This window comes from Schistocerca americana, chromosome 1, assembly GCF_021461395.2.
Source record: "Schistocerca americana isolate TAMUIC-IGC-003095 chromosome 1, iqSchAmer2.1, whole genome shotgun sequence".
Lineage (NCBI taxonomy): Eukaryota > Metazoa > Arthropoda > Insecta > Orthoptera > Acrididae > Schistocerca > Schistocerca americana.
The window spans coordinates 52587902-52593319 of NC_060119.1; positions in this window are offsets into that span (position 1 = coordinate 52587902).

Here is a 5418-nt window from a genome sequence, read left to right on the forward strand (position 1 = left end):
CTTCGAGATGCAACTAGCTTCGTCAAGCCGCCAATATTGATTATATGGAAGCAGGTAAGTGAGAGAATGAACAAAAGGAACAACCAATACACACCGGAACGATTGGTTGGGTGACTGATGATCGTCAATATTTGCAAATACAGATCAACACAGGAAACGGTTTATCGCACGTTTAATAATTTTTGGGATGTTCATTGAAGGAGACATAAAATCATTTTTCATCAGAATCTTGTTACAGGAAGTATTAACGTGACATTACACTATTCCACAGCATTACACATAACATTGCCATGACTTAGCGACAGTTTTCTTCTAGGTAAAAGTACCAAAGACTATTAGTTGGTATGAAGACACAAACGAGAGCATAAAGGAATACCAAGGGATGCTTACATTCATTTTGCTACGAAATGTAACTGGAGAGTAAGGAAGTTTTGTTTGAAGGAAATAATATTTTAAACTTTTGCTTTTGTTACGGTTTTGCCACCGCTTATATCACTATGACGAGTTGCCAATTACTTATGTCAAATTGCTTGTGTCTAATTGATTACGTCCAATTACTTATGTCTAATTACTTGTGTCCAATTACTTAAGTCCATGGATTATCTTATTGTCGTTCATTTTGACTGTTTTATTACTAACTATTTAGAGAATTTTGTTAAAGTTTTGCCAGCACCAGTAATTTAGTATTTGTATCAACCTAGTGTTTCCATGTGTCGCTGTGTTACTATACTGATGAAGATAATAATTTTGTAGGATTTCAAGCATGCTAGAGTAAGTCCCCGAGTACTGCCAATTATCTGGTTAATAATAATGATGTCTTAGGTGATAAATTGTTTTAGAAGATTAGTTTAGGATGTAACCATGCTTTATTTTGATTTGTATTTGAATGTTTACATGAAGAGTCATGCTCCACCCGCAAGGGCACGTACCTTACGTGACGCGGCTGGCACCCGCGCGGTCCCTTAGCTGTCTGTGTCGTTTCTTCACTTTTCCGTTCCGCGACGTAGTCTGTTCTACCCACTTTCATCTTTCCACTATCAACAGAACAACCCTTGAAGAGTCATGCTCCACCCGCAAGGGCACGTACCTTACGTGACGCGGCTGGCACCCGCGCGAACCCTTAGCTGTCTGTGTCGTTTCTTCACTTTTCGGTTTCGCGACATAGTCCATCCTTCCCACTTTCATCTGTCAACTTTCAACAGACACAAAACTATTCAGCCCAGACTTTGATCTTCTATGTCGAAGAAGAGTTCATGAGAACAGTGTTCTCTCTGACGACAGCTGATCAGGCAACGTCAGATGCGAACCGCGTCTAGCCCACAGCTAAACGCCAGTAAGCGGAAATCTCTGTTCAAAACCTTGAGCCTTCTTTGTTTTCCCATTGTATTTTCCGAAGGAATACCGACTATTGAAGAAGTAGCATTTAACTGTATGACGTGTCCCAGGACACTGCGAGATAACCAATGATAGACGGAGTTTTAAGCAGCCAGCTGGGCCCAAGGAGGCCAGCACCATGGTGATATAGAGACGGCGAGTTTAGTCGCAAAATGTTGAGAGGATGAAGACGGCGAATTTGGTCGCAAAGTAAAGTTAGTCGCAAGATGTTGAGAGGATAAAGACGGCGAATTTGGTCGCACAGTAAAGATTTTTTTTTTTTAAGTGAGAGAAGCCGTGTTTTAGGAAGAAGTAAGTAGCAGCTATCTTGCAGTCGCAGCATTGTCATATACACAGTTAAGTAGGCGATAACGTCGTGTCAACGATGCGCCGTGCGCTAAACCTTCATAAAGGAAAAGTCCTTCAGAAACTACGCTCAAATTATATTGTAATCCAATTTCTTACGCTTTCTGTCTCCACTATGGAAATCTCTAGATTCCCTTCGAGTTTTGTTTCTCTCCTTTCGCTAGCAACAGCGTTGACATCCTACGACACAATCTATGTCCCACCTGCACCAAACTGGTGTCGCTTTTCTTTGTCACTCTCACTTTATGGTGTTTTGCAAATATATTGATGCATGAGAAACTTCCTCTCACAATGTAAATGTTATTACGCGTAGAGGGTCAGCCCAAAGACGCACTTAACTTTCTTTGTTTACCGATATGGAATATGCAGTAAATTTAATATGATATTTATGTACTTCGCTTTTATATTTTCATGTTTTTATAACAATTATGTTTGGGCTAAAATGGATTTCATAGGAACTTGGTTATGAACCAATTTACTGATGCATAATGTAATTTAAACAGAACCCACTGTAACAGCTCATCTAGCTTTATGTCACGCGTAATCCCACTCCTATTTTGTTGCATTTGACAGTCGGCATTTGACAGTCGTAAACCCCTCAGCTGCCGCGTGCAGCCCTGACGACGCGCTGGCTTTTGAAGTTATCTGCCGCGCGCCTTTCTGACGTAGCGCGAGATTGGCCTTGCAGTCAGCTGCCACTCTGACGTAGCCTCCGCGCAGATCTTCAGCAAACGGTTCCTGTTGGAACACCATTGATAATCTTTCATGCCACTACGACGTACTTAGTATTCGCACCCCTTTAATTATGCTTTTATACCTGAAAGCTCATTCATGATTCCCTTGTCAGCTAACGTTCAAGTTTTACCTAAAAAATCAAATAATCACATCCTAACGTCAATTGATGATTTGCTAAAACATGAAAAAGGACAAATTTCTTACGTTCGCCTGTTGGCACTTAAATGAATGACAAACAGCCACGAACTAAACCCAAAAAAAAAAGAGAAAACAAAAACCTATCAGGCATGTGCCCTCCCTTAGTTTTAAGAGTGCAATTCTAATATCAACTAATGTGGAAAAACTAGTGTAGTGTAGTGAAGTGTTCCCTTAGTGATAACTCCCTTTTCAACTGTGTTTTGAAACATGTGGACCTCCCCTCATACCCCCCTGCGCTGAGTTCCAGTGCACGGACCTGGCCACGGCCACGCCCCCTACCCGCCAGCAGCCTGCACGCTGCCCGCTGAGGACAACACACCACGCCGCCTCGTGCCACTCGCCCTCGCCGTGACTCATCAGTGGTGATGTGTTTATATTTTCAACTTATTCCAACAAAAGAAAAAAAAAGACATTTTTACTTCAACTTAGCAACAAGAACATTTGACATGTTTGTCTAATTCACACTGCTATGTTTTGTTCTATTTTTGGTTTGATATTTTATGATGTTTTGATATTATATGATGATTTGATGTCTTATGATAATTCTTGCATGCACACAATATTGTTGATGTAAGTCCCCTTGCGGCCCTTAGGAGGTCTTTAGAGTCTCTATACCCTCCCATAGATTAAGACCCCTGCCGTCTTCCGTGAGAGCCAATGTTCACTTTCTTTTGCAAGATAAATTTAAATTTGTTTACATTCAAATAATAATTGTATTGAGCGAATTCACATACGATCTCCGCTCCCACGGAAGGGGGAGGAAGTAAAGGATGAGCCAGACAGTAAGGGATTTTACTTTATTATATGAGCACCCAAAGGGTAACTTCATTACTCCATTACGGCCAAGCCACGGCCGGCAGTGTTAGCTGCCTGTAAATTCTTTCGTCCCACGGTCTAGTAACAGGAAGTCAGCACCGAGAAAGGGCACCTTGTTCACGCGCCTCTCTCGTGTGCTGACGAGGTAACGCCGTCCCAGGCGTCGCTTAGCAGGCAACGCTCTGGAAAGTTCCATGCCGCCCGCACGGTTTGCTCGGTCCTGACCAATCAGGGTGGAGGAAGCCGCGTGGTGCGTCGAACATACCCGGCCACCCGTCGCCGGGTTCGCTCTCTTGAATTCTTGCTCACCCGCGAGTCGGATGCGCTCCCTGTAGCATTGATCATCTCCCGCTTCTCCCGGTGCTGCGGCACTGTAGACTTAGTTTTGGCAGACAACCACTTTCGGTAGCTTCGCGAACAATGTTCGCCAAATTGCAAGCTCTGGCTCACCCTCACCTCCCTAGGCCTATGTAGCCCCTTTCATCATGCTTTAGCCATTAAATGGCCTTTCTCTAAAAATTACACTATTATTCCATAACGCCCACCGCCTGCCCATACCCGCCATCCTGTACACTTCACTTCTGGTATACTGTATCCCTTGGCCCTTCTTATTGACGATGAAACACAGAAATTGCATCCGAATTTAATACAAAAGGCACAAAGCCAACTTAAGTAAAAGAGGATTGATACTCTCACTTTCTATGAATTGAACCCCTCCTGTGAGTCCAGTTTTAGATTCCGATGCTTCACTTCAGGTTTACTGTATACCTTGCACCTTCCTATTGATGATGAAACACAGAAATTGCATCCGACTTTAATACAAAAGGCACATGCCGACTTAAGTACAAGAGGACTGACACTCCCACTTTCTACGATTTGAACCTCTCCTGTGAGTCCATTTTTAGATTCCGATGCTTCACTTCAGGTTTACTGTATCCCTTGGACCTTCTTATTGACGATGAAAAACAGAGTTTGGATCCGAATATAATACAACAGGCACAATGCCGACTTATGTACAAGAGGACTGACACTCTCTTTTTCTATAATTTGAACCTCTCCTGTGAGTCCAGTTTTAGATTCCGATGCTTCACTTCCGGTTTACTGTATCCCTTGGACCTTCTTATTGACGATGAAACACAGAAATTGAATCCGAATTTAATACAAAAGGCACAATGCCGACTTAAGTGAAAGAGGACTGACACTCTCACTTTCTATGATTTGAACCTCTCCTGTGAGTCCAGTTTTAGATTCCGATGCTTCACTTCAGGTTTACTGTATACCTTGCACCTTCTTATTGACGATGAAACACAGAAATTGCATACGAAGTTAATACAAAAGGCACAATGCCGACATAAGTACAAGAGGACTGACACTCTCACTTTCAACGATTTGAACCTCTCCTGTGGGTCCAGTTTTTGATTCCGATGCTTCACTTCAGGTTTACTGTATCCCTTGGACCTTCTTATTGACGATGAAACACAGAAATTGCATCCGAATTTAATACAAAAGGCACAATGCCGACAGATGTACAAGATGAGTGACACTCTCACTTTCTACGATTTGAACCTCTCCTGTGAGTCCAGTTTTAGATCCGATGCTTCACGTCAGGTTTACTGTATCCCTTGGACTTTCTTATTGACGATGAAGCACAGAAATTGCATCCGAATTTAATACAAAAGGCAAAATGCCGACTTAGGTAATAGAGGACTGGCACTCTCACATTCTATGATTTGAACCTCTCCTGTGAGTCCAGTTTTAGACTCCGGTGCTTCACTTCAGGTTTACTGTACACCTTGCACCTTCTTATTGACGATGTAACACAGAAATTGCATCCGAATTTAATACAAAAGGCACAATGCCGACATAAATACAAGAGGACTGACACTCTCACTTTCTACGATTTGAGCCTCTCGTGAGAGTCGAGTTTTG